Below are 17934 nucleotides of genomic sequence, written 5' to 3'. Positions count from 1 at the left end.
TCCTCAAAAATCTGAAACTAGAAATTTCACTCATCCAGCTATTCCCATTCTAGATATCTTCCAAAAAGATTTAAAGATATCATGTTACAGTGATACATGCATATTCATCTTTATAGCAGCACAATTCATGATAGCTAAATCTTGGAAGCAGCCTATATGTCCCTCAGCAGATGACTGGATAAAGAAAACGTGGTATTTACACACAATGGAGAACTACTCTGGCATAGAGAAATATAAACTTGTGTCATTTCTGGAGAAATGAATGCATGTTGAGACATAATGTTAAGTGCAGTAAATCAGGCACACAAACTTAAATATCACATGGTTTATCTTATATGAGAAAACCTAAATAATGAAAAAAAGATAATAGAGACTCAGGAGATAGGACTTTCTCAAATAGGAAGAGGATCAAGAGATGTAGGAAGAGGGGAGGGAAGACAGGGATGGGGATAAAAAGGGACTAAGATGTATTATGTCCATGTCCCGACTCCACACAGGGAATTTAAACATGTACAAGAAATACGTACAAAAAAGAAAAAAAGGAAGCATATCAAGAGATGTGTGGTAGGGGGAGGGAGACAAGGGGAAGGGGATAAAAAACTGGCATTGAAATATATTATGTATGTGTTCCACCTCCCCACAAGGAATGTAAATGTTATGTATTATGAACATGTACTAATAAATAAAAAATTAAAAAAATAATAGGTCTGATGATATAAAATGTAGTATTTCTCAATATTAATTACAAAATGTAAGCGAAAATGATAAAAATGATAAACCAAAATGAACTTGCACATATAATAGTACAGATGGAGGGCTAATATTTTTAATATGTTAAAAACTCAAGAACAAGAAAAGTATGAACACACCAGAAATATCTCTAAGCAGTTTCAATATGTGAGTTCCAAAAGAAATGTACATCTGATTAGCATATAGAAAAAATGTTCTTTTTTACTAGAATTGAAATAAATGTTAATTAAAGTAGAAATGAATACCATATAAAACCTGAGATGGTAAATATATAGAAGAGTGAATATTGAGTTGACAGATGTAAGGAGATAAAGACATTCAGGCTAGAACTAATATTACATAGGAGCCTGATATCTTTGTATGCATATATGTGGATAGGAAATATCTAGAAGGTTGTACAGTAGGAAGTATCATGTTGGTGAGATGACAGGTAGCTGGTTAAATGTGCTTTTTTAATATACAGAATTGTTTATAGAGTAGATGTTACTTTTGTAGTTATTTTAAACAATTATTCAACACAACTTTCATGAATGCATAGTCTGTGTCAAACACTGAGCTATGATCTCAAGATGCAATAGCAAGTAAAAACTGACACGATCCCTTTCCTCAAATATTAATCATAAGTATTAAGTGTAAAATTACATATAAATATATGTATAGATATATATGATAAATTCTTTTTTTTACTTAAATTCTTTTATTGGTACATTTTAGGTATACAATACATTTACATTTATCTTTGGGTGTTTGTACCTGTACAGGATGTATCTTGGTTCTTATTTTTTCCCCATTACCTGTGCACGTTTCACCCCTCTACCCTTCCCTACTTACATACTTCATTTCCATTTTTTTTCTGTTCTCATAATTTTTCCTTTCCATTCTTTCCTTTCCCCATCTGCTCCCACCACCCCTACCCCTTTGGACCTTTTCCTATTTCAAAGTATCAATTATTAGTTATTAATCCTTTTAGCCCTTATTTACACTCTCAGTTTCTCACACTAGAGAAACTATTTGGTATTTACACATGTGTGTCTTATTTATTTCACTTAAGAGTATGGCCTCAATATGCATCCATTTAGCTATAAATGACTCTAGTTTCTCATTCTTTATGTCTGAGTAGTACTCCATTTTATAAAAAACCCACATCTTCTTAATCCAGTTTCCAGTTGATGGGCATTTGGGCTGTTTCCAAGCTTTAGCTATTACAAACTGTGCCGCAATAAACATGGGTACACATATATCTCTGTTGTATGATTCTTTTAATTCTTTTGGGAAAATACCCAGCAGGGAAATAGCTGGGTCAAATGGGACCTCCAGCCCTAGTTCTTTGAGGCATCTCCACAGTGATTTCCATAGTGGTTGCACCAGTCTGCACTCCCACCAACAATGGAGAAGGGTTCCTTTCTCTCCACACCCCTGCCAGCATTTGTTATGGGTTGATTTCTTGATAGCAGCCACTCTTTCTGGGGTGAGGTGGAATCTCAGTGTTGTTTCCATCTGCATCTCTCAAATGACCAGTGATGTTGAACATTTTTTCATATGTTTATTTTCTGCTTTTACTTCTTTGTCTGAGAAATGTCTGTTCATTTCAGATGCCCATTTTTGAATTGGGTCTTTGAATTTGGGGAGTCTGATTTTTTTCAGTTCTTTATATATTCTAGATAGTAGCCCTTTGTCTGAGTTACAGCTGCTAAAATTTTTTTCCCACATTGTAGGTTGTCTGTTAGCTCTGTTAGTGGTTTCTCTCGCAGTGCAGAAGTTTCTAATAAGATGAGATCCCAGTTGTTGATTCTTTCTGCTAGTTCCTGTGCTACTGAGGTTTTGTTCATAAAGTCTTTTCCTATGCCAATATCTTCAAGAGTTCTACCTAACTTATCTTCCAGCAAGTTTAGTGTTTCTGTCTTAATATTTAGATCTTTAATCCATTTAGATCTTAGTTTAGTGCATGGTGATAGATATGGGTCTAGTTTTAATCTCTGACAGGTTGAAATCCAGTTTTTCCAATATCATTTATTAAATAGGCTATCTTTCCTCCAATGAGCATGGTTGGCTCCTTTGTCAAAGATCAGGTGGCTGATGGGCTGGGGATTTAGCTCAGTGGTTTCGCTGCCTGCTACACAAGCACAAAGACCCCAGTTTGATCCCCGGTACCATCTTCTAATCTATTCCACTGATCCTTGGGTCTGTTTCTTTGCCAGTACCATGCTGTTTTTATCACAGTAGCTTTGTAGTATAGCTTCAAGTTGGGTATTGTGATACCCCCAGCCATATTCCTGTTGCCCAGAATTGCTTTTGCTATTCTAGGTCTCTTCTGGTTCCAAATGAATTTTTGGATTGTTTTCTCTAGCTCTGTGAAGTATATTGTTGGAATTTCAATTGGCATTGCATTAAATCTATATAGCACTTTTGGAAGTATGGCCATTTTCACTATATTGATTCTTCCTACCCAGGAACAAGGGATATCTTTCCAGTTTCTTATATCCTCCTGGATCTCCTTTTTCAGGGTGCTGTAGTTTTCAGTGTAGAGGTTTTTGCTTCCTTTGTTAGATTGATTCCTAGATACTTCATTTTTTGGGATGCTATTGTAAAAGGAATTGTTTCCCTAATTTCTCTCTCAATGAGTCTGCTATTTGTGTATAAGAAGGCTATTGTTTTTTGAGTGTTGACCTTACATCCAGCTACTCTACTGAATCTGTCAATTAAGTCCAGACGTCTTTTGGTAGAGTATTTTGGGTCTTCTATGTAAAGTATCATATCATCAGCAAATAATGACAGTTTAACTTCTTCCTTTCCTACCTTTATTCCTTTTATTTCTTTCTCTTTTCTAATTGCTGTGGCTAATGTTTCCAGAACAATATTGAACAGGAGTGGTGATAGTGGGCATCCTTGTCTTGTTCCTGATTTTAGTGTGAAAGTTTTCAGTTTTTGACCATTTAGTATGATGTTGGCTGTTGGTTTTTCATAGATAGCCTTAATCAGGTTGAGATAAAGACCTTCTATTCCAATTTTCTGTAGGGTTTTTATCATGAATGGGTGTTGGATTTTGTCAAATGCCTTTTCTGCATCTATTGAGATGATCATATGGTTTTTGTCCTTGACTCTGTTAATGTAGTGTTTTACATTTATTGATTTACAAATGTTGAACCATCCTTGCATCCCTGGGATAAATCTGACTTGGTCAGGGTGTATGATCTTCTTGATGACCCTCTGTATTCTGTTGGCCAGTATCTTGTTGAGGATTTTTGCGTCTATTTTCATTAGGGAGATTGGCCTGTAGTTCTCTTTTTTGGTTGGGTCTTTCCCTGGTTTTGGAATCAAAGTCACACTTGCTTCCAGGAATGAGTTTGGAAGCCTTGCTTCCCTTTCAATTTCCTTGATGAGTTTAAAGAGTAATGGCATTAGTTCTTCTTTAAATGTCTTATAGAATTCAGCAGTGAAGCCATCAGGACCTGGGCTTTTCTTTGTTGGTAAAGTTTTTATTACATTTTCAATTTCACTCATTGTAATTGGAGTGTTTAGAATTTCTATATCTTCTTCATTTAACTTTTCAATTCATATGTATCTAGGAATCTGTCCATTTATTCTGTGTTTTCCATTTTATTAGAGTACAGGTTCTCAAAGTAGGTATTGATGATCCTCTGGATTTCTGCTGGGTCTGTTGTGACTTCCCCTTTTTCGTTCTTAATTGCGTGGACTTGAGTCTTTTCTTTCCTTTTTTGATAAGGTTGGCTAAATGTTTATCGATCTTATTTATTCTTTCAAAAAACCAACTCTTTGATTCATTAATTTTTTGTGTTGCTCTCTTAGTCTCCATTGCATTGATTTCTGCTCTGATCTTTATAATTTCTTCTCTTGTTCAGGCTTTGGGTTTGTTATTCTCTTCTTTTTCTAGGAGTTTGAGGTTCTTCATTAGGTTATTTATCTGAGTTCTCTCTGTTTTCCTAATATGGGCATTCACTGCTATGAATTTCCCATGTAGAACTGCTTTCATTGTGTCCCATAGATTCCTAAATGTTGTACTGGCATCATCATTTACTTGTAGAAACTGTCTAATTTCTTCTTTAATTTCCTCTGTGACTCATTGTTTGTTCAGGAGGGTGTTATTCAATTTCCAGGTGTTTGTGAGAGTTTTGCAATTTCTCATGTTATTGATCTCCAATTTTTTTGCCCTATGGTCTGATAATATGCAGGGGGGTAATTTCAGGTCTTTTACACTTACTTAGACATGTCCCGTGAGCTAGCATATGGTCTATTGTGGAGAATGACCCATGTGCAGCTAAAAAGAATGTGTATTCTGATTTTGTAGGGTGGAACACTCTGTAAATATCTATTAAGTCCATTTGTTCAATAGCTTGCTTCAGTTCTACAATTTCGTTGTTAATTTTTGTCTAGATGATCTGTCTATTTGTGATAGTGGGGTATTGAGGTCTGCCACTACAACTGTATTAGTGCTTATTTGGTTTTTCATGTCCATTAATATTTGTTTTGTATAGTTTGGGGCATTCATATTTGGTGCATATATATTTAGGACTGTCATCTCTTCCTCTTGGACTGTTCCCTTCACAAGGATGTAGTGACCATATTTGTCTCTCTTAATTAGTTTTGGTTTGAAATCTACTTTGTCTGCAAATGAGATTGCTACCCCTGCTTTTTTCTGGGTTCCTGTGGCATGGAGAACTGTTTTCCATCCTTTTTCTTTCAGTCTATGAATTTCTTTTTGAGTTAGGTGTGTTTCTTGTATACAGCATATTGTTGGATTTTGCTTCTTAATCCATTCTGTCAGTCTACTTCTTTTGATTGGTGAATTGAGGCCATTAACATGGATAGTTATAATTGATAGATATCGACTCATCCTTGTCATGATGTTTTATTGTTATTGGCTCTTATTTCTTTTTCCCCCTTTCCCTTTAGTTTCTTACCTTGTCTGGTGGCTTCCCTCTGTTGAGCCTCATGGAGTTGTGACCTTTGTTGCCTTTTTCTAGGATATTGCTTAGAATTGTTTGGAGTGCTGGTTTGGTGTTCATGAATTTTCTCAGGTGTTCTTTGTCGTGAAAGTATCTAATTTCCCCATTGATTTTGAAAGATAATTTTGCAGGATACAACAGTCTAGGTTGGAAGTTATTTTCTTTTAGGGCTTGAAATACTTCACTCCAGGCTCTCCTTGACTTGAGGGTTTGTGTTGAGATGTCTGCCATGATTCTGATGGGCTTTCCTTTATAGGTGATTTGTTTCTTTTTTCTAACTGCCTGTAGGATTTTGTTTTTCTGTTGGGTTTCTGGGATCTTGACTATTATTTGTCTAGGTGTAGATTTTTTTTGATCATGGCTGGTTGGAGTTCTATATGCCTCGCTTATCTGTATGTCCAATTCTTCCCCTCTGTCTGGGAAGTTTTCTACTATTACTTCTGTGAACAGTTTTTTTATGTCAATTGTACTTTCTCCTGTTTTTTCATGGACTCCTATCAGTCTTATGTTATTCTTCTTTGCATCATCTAACAGCTGTTGAATTGATTTCTCATGGTCCCTTACTATTTTTAAGAAATCTCTGTTTTCATGGTCCTTCACCGCAATCCTGTCTTCTATATCTGATATTCTATCTTCAGATTCTCTTAACCTGCTCTGCATGCTTTCAGTGGAGTTTTTAATCTCCTGAATATCTGTTTGAATCTGTTTCATGGATTCCATTTCTTTCTTATGTTGGGCAATCATGGTTTCCATTTCTTTCTTATGCTGGGCATACCTGGCTTCCAACATGTTTCTGAGCTCATCTATTTTTTTTATCTGTTTCTGTTCTAGAGCCTCTAATCATGTCTTTCACTCTGCTCACCGTCTCTGTAGTTATCTGGGAGATTATTTCTGCTTTGAATTTTTCTAGAGCCTCATTCATCTGTTTTGTTACTTCCTGTGCTATCACTTCAGGGTGTCCAGGTGGTTGATTATCAGACTTTTGCACCTCATTTCTCCCAGAAATTGCCTTTTGGGGGATGGAAGTCTGGGTTTGTGCCTTGCTTAAATGCCTTCTCATTTTTGTTTTTGGTACTGTCCCTGGTTTAGTTCCTGGGTTGATATTATGAAGTTGTTTATTGTAAGTATCTTTGTTAATCTATTTAAAACTCTTATGGAATGATTGCTTCTCAGAGGTGTCTTCCAAATATAGCTGGTCTTTAGGTTTTGAGTCTCTAATGACTCTGCGGTTATCTCATTTTCATTATACCAGGAAGGAAAACTGTTTAGATCAATCATGACACCTTAGCCCAAGTCATACAATCAGCAACACCATAGCATCAACTACCTCTTAAAGAATGACAATTTATGGTAGTTATTAATCTATCACCTTTAAAAAATAACGGGCCTCCTTCAAGGTGTGTCTCTGCTGTCACAATAGACAATGTGGGCAGCAGTGTGCAGTCTCAGTAAGCTGGTCCCAGACCCGTGAGATTCAGGCAGATTTCTGGCTGCAAGTTCCAAGTTGAGCTCCCTGTCCTCCTGCAGAGTTGCACTCTGCAAGTTTCTACTGCAGGTTTCAGCTGCTTTTCCCCTGAAGAAAGTCCAGTTTCCGATGGGAGCTGATGATCCCTCCAACTTACCAATCACAGTGGTCTGGTGTGCCTTTATTGCAGAGATTCCCTTCACTTTTCCAGTTGGCTTGTTTTCATCAGGGAGCCTGAGACAGGGACTCTCTCTGTTGTCCACTTCTGGAGCTCAGGACAATGGCTTTTGTCCCCCTGTGCCTCTGCAGTGTGTAACCAAGTAGCTGCACAGCCAAAAGGCCAGAGGCCAGGGGTGGGGGCATTGTTGGAGGCACCTGCGTGGCCAAGCCATCAGCTGGTGGGCCTGCCTGGGGGTGGGGGTGGGGGTCCGCCTCACCCTGTCCTGGTGGCTGGTGGCAAGCTGGTGGAGCAAGCCGGAGTAAGCAGTTCTGGTCATCCTGCAACTGCTCAGCCCCACTCGGCCCCAGCCCTGCGGGCTCCATTCGGGCAATATATGATAAATTCTATGAAGAGTGGTTAGATGGATCCCAAAAACATGCATATGGTAACTTGAGGCAGGGAGGGAAGTTAGAGAAGGCTTTCCTAAGAAGTGATTTCAGAAGTGGAGACTGAAAGACAAAAGGGTAATAATAAAGTAAAATTGGGTGTGTGTGGAAAGAGTGTTGTAGCTAAAGGAAGCACCCTTTAGTCATTCAGCAAGTATGAGGAATGCTTCCTATGAGATAGCACTAGAGACATAAAAGTAAATAAGAAAGGATTAGTAAGTTCTAGAGCTTATACATTAATAGGGAGGAAGGGAGAGAGAGAGAGAGAGGAGTAGAGAGAGAGAATGAACAAGCAAGTGCAAAAATTTAAACAATATATCTGCAGATTATGCTATATGTTAGTGAGGAAGTTAGTAGGAGGGTAGGATTGAAAATGGCTGGTGTGGAGAATGTGAGATTAATGTGAGATTGGATGAACAGGAAATTTCTCTCTGGGGAAGGGAAATTTAAGCTGAAATCTGTCTGTGTAATGTGAATGGAAAAAAGTGTACCATGAAGAAGGACATACTCTGCTGCCCCTGATGTGGCTCTGGGGAGCAGAGAGGGCAGGAAGGAGGTTAGTATTGGCAGAATAGTGTGAGCAGAGAGTAGAGATATTTGATGTGCAGGGTCAAGTCCCACAGGGCATCCTCGTTCAGCTATGAGAGATCAAAGAGAAAATCTCTGCATGTTTTATGTAGATAAATAATGAAATCCAACGTGTGCTTAAGAAATACTTCTGGCTTTGTAGATGTTAAACTGAGGGGACAAGGGGAGAATTGGGGTGTCAGAAGACCAGTCAAGGCAGGAAAATACGGTGGCTTCAAAAGTGGAGGAGGTGGTGGAAGTGGGTAGAAGAAAAGGATGTGTTGGTGACTGCAGGTTGAGGTGCAAGAAGAGGGCTGCACATGTTTTGATAGTGCAACCTTGTGGGTGGTAGAAATACAGGCAAAGTGGAGAAGACTGGGAGGTGAACAGGTTTGTTGTGGTGGAAAGTAGCGGGACATGCTAAGTTGGAGACACCAAGCAGAGGTGTCATGAAGGCAATTAAACACACAACTCTAGGACTCTGAGGGAAAGGGGCTGGGAGTCATCCTGGATGTGGCTCATGTCCCTAATGAGAAAGGCAGAGGTGGAGGGGAAATTTGAAGCCTTGGAATGAGATTGAGGCCACTCTAAATTTTTAGAATGTAATGAGAAAGAGTCAGTGTAGGAGATTACGAAGAATTAGGGGCCTGGAGGTGGTTCTGTGGTGAGAAGGAGATAGAAAAGGGGCTGGACCCATTCTTCTCTTGTGCTCCAGGCAATGCTGCCACTCACTGTCCTCGAAAAATCAGACTTTAGGGTAAGGATTGGGGAGGTACCAGGGCCACTGTTGATATTCTTGAGTTCCTTTAACTCCAGTGGACAAAGATTAACTGTACAGTTCTTCCTGGAAATGACATGAAAGTCATAGAATCAGCAGTTTGGGACCCCAATGTTTACGGGCAAAGTGTGGAAACTGCCAGAGCTTCTGCTGTGACAGCACTGGTGTCCTAGTTGATTTGCTCTAGAAGACAAGGGCCCTGATGCCCTGAACCTCATGCACTTCAACAGCAGACCTGTCTCAGACGGCCTCACCTTATGGCCACTGCAGAGAGTGCTGCCCTGCAAATGACCCTCTAACCTCTGACACTATTCCACAAGATCTGGAACAGGTCAAGAAATGCAGGAAATTGCACATGCACAGACCGCTCCTCCTCTGTATAAGCAACTCCCTCAGCCTCCCCTCCTACCACCCCCAAGAGGGTTGGGCCAGCATGTTGCATCCTCTGGGCAGCCTAAGTCCTCCTAACGAAGGCCTCAGTGGGGTGGGCCCGTTCTGTGCTGTGATTCTCATTTCCAGTACACTGGGTTGAGCAGGCTGCACTGAAAAGGCTTGGTATCCCTAGGTATAATTAACCCTGAAGAGTTCCAGGGAACCAGAAATTAGTGGCAACTTTGGCAAGTGAAAGCCTTGGCCAAAGCCCAGGGAGGCCCAAAGGCAGCCACAGAAGGCCCAAGGCTGAAGCTGAGGTGAAGCCTTAAGCAGTCCCCTTCCTCAGCTACCAGCAGAGGCCAAGGCCAAGACTCCAGGCTGGAAGAGAAGGCCTGGGCTGAAACTAGGGAAGGTGTCAGGCGTTGTCCTAGAGGTAGTAAAAGGTGCAGTAGGCTCCAGAAAGATGCAAAGAACCCAGCAGCCTGGGCTGCAGTGGAGCTGATGGGGTGGCTGGAAGTGGGGCAGGGGGTGGGAGAGGGAACCTGTAACACTAAGAACTATAAACACCAAGAGCTGAAACACCGAGAGCTGAGAGGTTGCAGGCACTCAGGGATCAGAGATGCACAAGGCTGAGAGTCATTGGCACTGAGTCACCAGCCACCCATGTCAAGGGAGCAGCCCTATACCAATCTGAGATTTCCATTCGAACTGGATGAAAGAACCCAAGGTGGAGTAGTAACTGTAAGGAAGAATGGAGAGAATGCCATGGTGTTTGAGTGGAGAGCAGGAGCTGAGCATGATAGGGTTCCAAGGACTTGCTGAGGGTCAGGGCCATATTCTTTGGTAATATCGAAAGTTTTAATTTTTACTGTAAGATGATATATGGGAGGCAATTAATTAGAAAAATTAAACACAATCCTGGAGACTGAGAAGAACCATGATATGACATCTGCAAGCTAAGGAGCAAGGGAGGCTGGTAATTTGACTCATTTCAAGTCAAAGGCTCAGAACCCCAGACAACTTGTGTAACTCTCAGCCCAGTGCTGAAAGTCTGAGTACCCTGGGGACTAACGGTCCAAATGTCAGACTTCAAAACTGAAGATCCTGAAGTTCTGATGTCCAGGGGGAGGGAAAGGAGGAGAAAGGGGAGGAGGAAGCACATGGAGTTCTGATATTCAAGGGAAGGAGAAGGACGTCCAGCTTCAGTAGAGATAATACACCTTTCCATTGCCCTTGTTTTCATCTAGCCCCCAAGAGATTCCCTGATACACATTCACATTGGAGGTGGATCTTCTCCCCAGTCTACTGATTTATACACCAGTCTTCTCTGGAAACAGCCTCACAGATACTCCAGAAATTATGCTTTATCAGATTTCTAGGTGCCACTTAGCCCAGATGAGAAATTTAAAATTGGCCATCACAGACACATCGGGTGCGAGGGGCTTTCTTGGTGTTTGGCTTATATCAACGCATGTGTTATCATTCACTAGAAGAGAATGAAGCTTAGGGGAAAAGATTGTGAATTCAGATATGGTCATGTTGAGCATAAAGTGCCTCTTGGATACCCAAAAAGATTTGTGAAGTAAGCGTTTCTAATTGGGATCAATAAGAAACTTTAATTATAATTAAAAGGTTAGCAAGATGGAATTTGGCAGGAGCCATGTGAATGGATTTTTCTTATAAGAATGTGTTAAAAGCCTCATTCAGAGTTTGACCTACAGGCTATTTGAAAGAAATTCAATTTTATTAATTAAAAACTATCCATAGTCATTAACTAGCTACCATTTATTAAGTTTTTATCATGTACGTTTGCTATATGTCAGGCCTCTACTAAGAATTTTACATACATTATCTCATTTAAATCTCTCAGTGCTGTAAGTTAGGTATTATCTGCATTTTATGGATAGGAAAACTGGGGAGAGAGAAGTTAAATAAAGTTTTCAAGTTAGAGGGCTAGAAGTTCTTGTGGCCTAATTTTTACACTAGTTGGCCTAATTCCACTGCTTCTGTTATACTCATTACAACTATTATAAAGAAGATTTCTTCCATCTTTCTAGAGGAGCAGTATTTTCATGAGATTGTGTAGGTGCTATGTAGTTATATGTGCAATATACTGGTTTTACGAATATCCTGTCCTTTTGAACATTTAGAAATGATTTAAGATTCACAGGAAGTTGTGAAAATAGTTCCCTTATACCGAGGGCTCAGCATTCAGTAATGATAACATCTTACATAACCATAGAACAGAAAATCTGGCAAGTTGATATTGATTACTTGCCTTTCCAAGCTATGCTTTAAGCATTCTCCTGCATTCTTCCTTAGGTTAGATCAATTTAGTAATCCTTTCTAATATATTGTGGAGATATTTCATTTCACTTGGACCTCTTCATAAATTTCATGAATAGAATTAGAGATCCAAATTCATTTATATATAACTGATTTATTTTGTAAATAATATCAGTGTGAAAACTTCAGAGGAAATGTTTCATGTTAACTTTATAAGCTTGGATTCATTTCTTAAACTGTCAGCCAAAGTAAACTTAGAAAAACATTGTGAAGAAAAAAACTTTCTTTTTGTTGTTATTTATAAATTTATCTCTAAATTACTATTTATTGCAATTGCTCTTTATTACGGTTGTTTGCTTTAGTTGACTTTGAGGCTGACAGACTAACAATAATGTTGGATTGTTTTATATTATAAATAAGTCAAGACTTTTTGTCCCTTAAGCTACAAGTGTTTTGTCCCAGCAACAGAAAGGTGATAAGTACAAGACTCTTTTGCAAAGCTTCTTATTTTTGCTGATCCTGTGTCTTATTTACCTTTTCAAGAAAGACAGTGAGTAAGGCATTATCCAGTTTTTGTTTTGTTATCCTATTTCTAAAGTGACTTACTTACACCTTTATTTTTTAAATTGACAAAGTAAAAGTTATATATATGTCATTTATGAAATTTGAAATATGTATATTTACACATTATAGAATACCTGAATTGAGCTAATTAACACATGCATTACCTCACATACTTATTGTCTTGTGATGAGAACTATTGAAATCTACTTGTCAAGCTATTTTAAGCATACAGTATAGTGCATTGTTATTAACTATAATCATCATGATGTATAGCAGACCTCTTGAACTTAGGAATTCTTCCTAACCGAAATTTTATATCCTTTAACAAATATTTCCTCAATTACTCATCATTCTATTCTCTGCTTCCATGAGATCAACATATCTAGATTCAGTATATAGGTGAGATTAGGTCATATTTACCTTTTTGTACCTGGTATATTTCATTTAACATAACATCATCCTTTATCCATTCATCAGTTGAGATATTTAAATTGTTTAGATTTTCTGGCCATTTAAATAAGCTATGATGACCATGGCAGCTCTCTCTCTCTCTCTCTCTCTCTCTCGCTCTCCCTCTCCCTCTCTCTCTCTCCCTCTCCCTCCCTCTTTCTCTCTCCCTCCTCTCCCCTCTCCTCCCCTCCCCTCCCCTTCCATCCCCTCCCCTCCTCTTTTCTCCTCTTCTCTCCTTCTTCTACTCTCTTCTCTTTGTCACTGGGGATCAAATCCAGGGCCTTACATATTCTAGGCAAATTCTCTACTACTGTGATACATCACCAGCCCAGATAACTCTTCAACATACTGATTTCATTTCCCTTGGATATATACACTCAGTAGTGAGATTTATAGACCATATGATAGTTATACTTTTATTTTTTTTGAAGATCTTTCATATTATTTTTTATGTGGCTGTACTACTTTACATTCTTATCAACAATGTACAAGCATTCTCTTTTCTTTGTGTCCTTATCATCATTTGTTATATATATTTTATAACTACCATTCTAACAGCTGTGAGGTATTTCATGGGATTTATAAATGTAGTTTGTTATTTACAAGGAAAATGACTCTGAAATGAAGAACAAATCAAGTCTTCTGTTACCTTACGCTTTTCCTTAGGACTTAGCCCTTTAATTTGAATGTCATCATTGATAATGCCTCTTCCAATAGCTCTTGTATCAAATTAGTGGTATATTTCTCAAATATTTTGTTTCAATTATTTCTCATTCTTCTCTTCTCTGCTACATTCTCACCTAAGTACCACATACCTGGTTGCTACACTACCCGTATTATTGGCTCCCTAAATATTTAATAAATGAAATTTTGGGCTAGATTCAGAATCTTTGCATTTCCTTTTTATTTATATACATTCTACTTATGCTTAAAGATTGCATCACATCCTTTACAGGGCTTTCAACTTCCCCTCTAGCACAGATTTCTCTACTATAAAAACCACTATAATATATGGTTTTATGATTTATAATTTCAGTAACGACATGTTTCTTAATGTAGGTGAATTTTTTAGCCTGGTTTCTGGAACAAAGTAAGGCACATACAAGGTAGCTTGTATAGTAGCCAGGATTCTTTTAGTTGAAGGTAAAAGTAAAATTAACTTTCTTATTCCATTTGGGAGATTGTATTAGGCCCTGTTCTTTACTCCTACATACTGCCATTTGTATTTCTCTCTTTCAACTTCATTTTCTCCGATGAAGAATAGTTTCCTTACTCTTGTGGGCTACAGAGTTGTTGAAGTTTTCCAAGTTTCACCGCCAGAGAGAACATTAGTCTCCACTCATTCCAGGAGAGGGATTGTCTCACCTTTGGAACATGTCTCACCTTTGAGAAGGATTTATGTGACTATAATATAGACTTCTCACGAGAATCACTTAAGTAGTATGGTGGATGGAGTGATCTGTTTCCAGGGAGGTATGATCGATTTCCTGAAATAAGGGAGAAAAGAGGCCAGTAGACAAATAATTGATATCTCCAATAGCTATTACTGTTGTCCCCATCATTTTAACATCATTACAGAGTTCAATTTTTTCAATATCCAGCACAGTCTGATGCAGTCTGAGAATCTTTATTATGTTTCAGTTTCACTGACAAGATTTTTATTTTTTTTTCCTCTTTGGCATTTGGTTTTAAAATTTTTTATTTTTATTCATACATATTTGTAGTACATAATGATTACATGCATTGTGGAGAGTTGGTGCATGTACATAACACACTGGTTTTTTTTCTTAAATTCTTTCATTGGTACATTGTAGGTATACAACACATTTACATTTCTCATTGCGAACTTGTACCTTTACATGATGCATCTTGGATCTTATTTTTTCCCCTTTCCTAGCCCTCCCTTCACCCCCTCCACCCTTCCCTATTTACAAAGACTTTATTTCCATTTTTTCCATTTCTCAGCATTTTTCCTTTCCCTTCTTTCCTTTCCCCTGCCCCTCCCAATACCCCTACCCCTTTGGACCTTTTCTTCCTATTTTACATTATCGATTATTCATTCTAATCATTGGTACATTTTAGGTATACAATATAATGACATTCATCATTGGAAATTTGCACCTTTACATAGTCTCTTTTGGTTCTTATTTTTCACCCTTACCCAGCCCTCTCTTCAACCCCTCCATTCCTCCCTATTTACAAAGATTTTGTTCCTATTTTTCCATTTTCTCATATTAATCCCATTCCCTTCTATCCTTTCCCCTAGCCCTCCCACTTCCTTCCCCTTTGCCTCTTTTCTTCCTATTTCACATTACCTATTATACATTTAGTCCTTATTTACACTTTGAGTTTCTCACACCAGAGAAACTATTCGGTATTTATACATGTGTGTCCTATTTATTTCACTTAAGAGTATTGCCTCGATGTGCATCCACTTAGCTACAAATGTCTCTAATTTCTCATTTTTTATGGCTGAGTAGTACTCCGTTTTATAAAAAAAAAAACACATTTTCTTTATCCAGTCTCCAGTTGATGGGCATTTGGGCTGTTTCCAAGTTTTAGCTATTACAAACTGTGCTGCTATGAACATGGGCACACATATATCACTGTGGTATGATTCTTTTAATTCTTTGGGGAAGATCCCCAGCAGTGGAATAGCAGAGCCAAATGGGACTTCCAGTCCTAGTTCTTTGAGGTATCTCCATACTGATTTCCACAGTGGTTGCACCAATCTACACTCCCACCAGCAGTGGATCAGGGTTCCTCTTTGCCAACAGCCCCGCCAGCATTTGTTATTGGTTGATTTCATGATAGCAGCCATTCTTTCTGGAGTGAAGTGGAATCTCAGCATTTTTTTCATTTGCATCTCTTGAATGACCAGTGATGTGGAACATTTTTTCATGTATTTATTTGCTATTTCTACTTCTTTGTGTGAGAAATGTCTTCATTTCAGATGCCCATTTTTGGATTGAGTCTTTAAATTTGGGAGGTCTGATATAGGAGACCTTTTTCTGAGGAAGAGCAGGTGAAGATTTTTTCCCACATTGTGGGTTGTCATGAAAGTATCTTATTTCTCCATCCATTTTGAAAGATAGTTTTGCAGGATACGTCAATCTGGGTTGGAGGCTGTTTTCTTTTAGGGCTTGGAATATGTCACTCCAAGCTCTTCTTGCCTTGATGGTTTGTGTTGAGAAGTCTGCTGTGATTCTGATGGGCTTTCCTTTGTATGTGATTTGTTTCTTTTCTCTGACTGCTTGGAGAACTTTGTTCTTCTGTTGTGTTTCTGAAATCTTAACAATTATATGCCTATGTGTAGATTTTTTTTGATCAAGGCTATTTGGAGTTCCATATGCCTCACTTATCTGTATGTCAAGCTCTTTTCCCCTGCTTGGGAAGTTTTCTGCCATTATTTCTGTGAAGAGATTTTTTATGTCATCTGCACTCTCTCCTGTTTCTTCATTGAGCCCAATCAGTCTTAGGTTATTCTTCTTTGCATCATCTAGCAGCTGCTGGATTGATTTCTCATGTTCCCTTATAATTTTGAAGCAATTTTTCTTTTCCTGGTCACTAATTGCAATCTTATCTTCTATATCTGAAATTCTGTCCTCACATTGGCTCATTCTGCTGTGTAGACTTTCAATGGAGTTTTTCATCTCCTGGAAATCTATTTGCATCTGTTTTATGGATTCCATTTGTTTCCTGTGTTGGGATTCCATCATGTTCCTCAGCTCCTCTCTAGATTTATTAATCATGTCTTGCACTAGGAACACAATTTCTCCTGTTATCTGAGAAATTATTTCTGATTTCATTTTTTCCAGATCCCCTTTTGTTGCCAGTTCAGTGGGTCCATGTGGTTGAGTATCAGAGTGTTCCATCTCATTTCCCTTTGAGGTTGCTGTAGGTGATCTGAAAATCTTGTTTTGAGTCTTATTTATGTGTCTTCTCATTTCAACTGGGGGTGCAGGGGGCGGTGCTGTTGACGCCTATATGGCTCACCTCCTCTGACCTGGGAGAGGTGGGACAGGGGCCAGGAGTGGCGGAAGGGATGGTGGCCTGGAAGCCCCTTCCTCTGGACTGGGAGTGGCAGGACAGATGGTGGCCCAATAGCCCTTTCCTCTGGGCTGGCAGTGGCAGAACTGATGGCGGCCCAAATGTGATACATCTTCTTTATTTAATCCCACACTCATCCTTCCCTAGAGAGTTAGAAATTACAACGTTTCAATGTTAGCAGAGTTCAGAAGCCTGTGGCTATCCCAATTTCTTGGGGAGAAACACTATAAAATCTGTTCAGAAGTTAGTGACCATTCCTATTTCTTGAGAGAAAGACATCTGAAGCTGTGGTCAAAAGCAGTTATTATAATTAAAATCTCCCAAAATTTAGTTTAAAAATTTAAGTTGTTGACATTTATATATGAATGCTTTATACATGGTTGTAAGAACTTCTAAATCAAATTTGTATTTTTTATTTTTTGTAACTAAATAAGCATTATATTTTGACTGATAAGCATTATATTTTCCCTGAACTAGGCCTGATATTAATGCTAAAATAATGGAAACTGTGCTGATTATTTTGTTCATTATTTAAAAAGTTATCTTTTAGGAGACTTTCACAGTGATTATTTTTAGTTTGCTCCCTGTTTTCATATGGTTTCCATTTAGGTCCAAGCATTTTGCAAACAGGTCTTTTTTTAATTCATTATTTTAGGTATGTTTTGCTCACAATATGCATGTTTCTCTTCTTCCCTATAGCTATAGGACTCTCATTGTTATTCATCAGAAACATGGAATACAGCTGGAATTCTTATTCACATAAACATTGTTAGGATTTCTTGAAATGACTGAAGGGTAACCATAATAGTAGAAGGCAGGGACTAGGAATAATGTGAGTTAAAATTTAAGGAAAACTAGGGCAATGATACTGGGACCACAATTTTCTCTGAAGTTAACACTGTTACTATGTGGAAATAGAAATGGAAGGAGCTATGCTCTGTTAATATCTGTGTACTGTTCTCATGGAATGTAGAATTCTTATACTTTGGGAGAATGGAAGAAACAAATTTTCATGAACTTATACGGTTTTGGAAGTCTTAATTGAAAAAAGTCAGATTACACTTGTTATGGTTTGAGTCTAG

The 17934-nt window shown here is 38.3% G+C and overlaps 1 protein-coding gene across 15 annotated transcripts in view; it reads left to right on the top strand.

The window, feature by feature from the left end:
• Pkhd1 (PKHD1 ciliary IPT domain containing fibrocystin/polyductin) overlaps positions 1 to 17934 on the top strand; it is a 513180-nt gene that overhangs the window by 338169 nt on the left and 157077 nt on the right. The gene's annotated exons all lie outside the window — the stretch shown is intronic.

The sequence above is a fragment of the Heterocephalus glaber genome, unplaced genomic scaffold (genome assembly GCF_053883595.1).
Source record: "Heterocephalus glaber isolate CG9 unplaced genomic scaffold, H.glaber_assembly_v1.0 deba00001523, whole genome shotgun sequence".
Lineage (NCBI taxonomy): Eukaryota > Metazoa > Chordata > Mammalia > Rodentia > Bathyergidae > Heterocephalus > Heterocephalus glaber.
The sequence above is the reverse complement of the archived record's forward strand: the minus strand, read 5'-3'. Positions and strand labels throughout refer to the sequence as shown.